The following is a 2,341-nucleotide window of genomic DNA, read 5'->3' on the forward strand; positions in this document are numbered from 1 at the left end:
TTTTTTTTTTTTTTTTTTTTAGGGCTTTAACTACTGGCCGATGGCATGGTCATTCACCCTGCAATTTACTATTTTACATTTAGGTAAAATTGTAAATTGTGTTGGTCCTTATAATAATATAATCATAGCTTGGTCTACAGATTCGTGTTAGAATGTCTGTTAACTTCCGATAATGCTCGGAGAATATTTGAACAGGGTTTGAGTACAATTCAGAGGTTAACAAATATTTAAACGTCAGATTGTAGACTCGGGCCTTAAGGGTTAGCTAGGTTCGAACATTTTTTTTTTCAATAGTAATAATAATTGTGCTTTATTTCTTTTTCAAATAAGAAAGAATAAGAAGAACAAAAAGGAATAAGAAGAACAAAAAGAATAAGAAGAACAAAAAGAATAAGAAGAACAACATTAAAATTTATCTTCCCCCTCACTATTTCAGATCGGACACTGGGGTCGTGTAGAATGGGCCCATGATCTTCATCAGCAAGAACTACAGGCTCGTCTAGCTGCGGCCATATTCTATGTTCATGTCAATACTCTGAAGGAAAGTAATGGCGTCAAGAAGAAAGCTAGCAATTGAGAGACACTTAGAAAGACCAACAAAAATTAGTTGTGAATTCTGAATCAGTCGCTCAAATTTAGGTGAGACTTTCAGCTTAAAGATTTGAAAAATAGGGGAGCTCCAGATTTTTTTCTCTCTCCCAATTCCAGATCCATTTTTTTAAAGGCTGTCGTGTCGACCCGGTTGGGTGGAAGAGCTCACTATGTGAGAATCCGGTTATTAAAGCTTTAAAAAGGGCAGTTCTTTAAAACTGGTTACTTAGGTTATAATTAGATTTTGTTGGAACTTCAAGTTGTTTTATTGTCCTCACGAGACTGAGTGCACGCTACTTTACTTTACTTTACTTTCCGTGTCCGCTTTGACCAATGACCATGTCAGATACTCCTCTTCCAATATTCTGCTACTTGGATCGCCGCATCATTTACAAGCAGCAGGTCTTGTTCATTGCAGGTAGCAGCTGCGTTTGGGCAGACGAGAAGATGGGCCTCGTCTTGGATGGATCCACAATCCAGATATGGTCACCCATCCAGATACAAACCACGCACAATGTTGCTTGACCTCTGTGACTTGTCAGGAACGACTTACCTAGCCCATGCATTCAAGGTAATATAGCCCATGGCTGAGGTTTTCTTAATGTATAGTTTCAAAGTCTCTGATCAAAATAAATGGTACCTTCACGGTATGTCTGGCCATTTCAATTATTCACCTTTTTTTTACTTTTTTCTTTTCTAACAAGCTGGGCCCGTCCCTCCGGGAATTTTTTAGCCCGTAGTTTATTCGATCGTGATTAGAGAAAATCAGTACCTATGTACCTAGGTACCTAATTTGTTTAATATTCAGTTTATTATTATTATTCCCGTTCTCCCTTTATTCCTTTTAATGTTTCCTAATAACTACAATTATAATGTTTAAGTCACCCATCCATTTATTGGCCTTGCTCGGCGTAGCTTAACATAGATGACGATAAAACCGGTCTTAAATTATCGACTGAAGTGTTATCTAAAACTTTCTCGCTTTGAGTTCATAGGTCGTCGCGACAAATTTCAAGATCAGAGCTCATTTGTGTGAGAAAATGTGAAAAAAATCCCCCAAAAACCAGCAAAAACCAGACAGAATTTGCACGACCACTTTCGTGTTCCTGGTAAAAAGACCTTTAATTTGATATATCTTTTAGATTTTCTGGACAAAATTTCGTGTTCCTGGTATAAAGATCTTTAATTTGATATATAGGTCGACCAGGTTTGGATAAGTCCTATGGGAACAGACAGACAGACGACACTGAAACGATTACAATAGTCCGTCCACTATACCTTTACTGTTGTAATTTAATAAAGGAAGGACGGACTAAAAATGAAAGTTTTACTGTTTGGTCTCTTAAAGTTTTACTTTAACTCCATAACAATATTTTGAACTCTTATCCCACACACCGCTCAGTAGGAAACATTACAACAATCTAAAATTGAAGAAAACTATGAACAACACGGGATTTTTGATAGATTAAAATTTAAAAGGTGACTTGGGTTTCTTTATTTTGTTTCTGCACAATAGAAAAATCTAGAGGCTAGTACACGACAGACGACACTGAAGCGATTACAATAGTCCGTCCACTATACCTTTACTATTGTAATTTAATAAAGGAAGGACGGACTAAAAATGAAAGTTTTGCTGTTTTGGTCTCTTGAAGTTTTACTTTAACTCCATAACAATATTTTGAACTCTTATCCCACCCACCGCTCAGTAGGAAACATTACAACAATCTGAAATTGAAGAAAACTATAAACA

At 36.4% G+C, this 2,341-nt stretch overlaps 1 long non-coding RNA gene across 1 annotated transcript; it reads left to right on the forward strand.

Annotated features, from left to right (window-relative positions):
* Positions 1-429: 429 nt before the first annotated feature.
* Positions 430-1,260, forward strand: LOC113472865. Its single transcript, XR_003395013.1, has 2 exons — positions 430-639; positions 1,010-1,260. It is a non-coding gene; the product is annotated as an uncharacterized LOC113472865 (long non-coding RNA).
* The last annotated feature ends 1,081 nt before the right edge of the window (positions 1,261-2,341 follow it).

Source organism: Diaphorina citri, unplaced genomic scaffold (genome assembly GCF_000475195.1).
Source record: "Diaphorina citri unplaced genomic scaffold, Diaci psyllid genome assembly version 1.1 scaffold9485, whole genome shotgun sequence".
Taxonomy (NCBI): Eukaryota; Metazoa; Arthropoda; class Insecta; order Hemiptera; family Psyllidae; genus Diaphorina; species Diaphorina citri.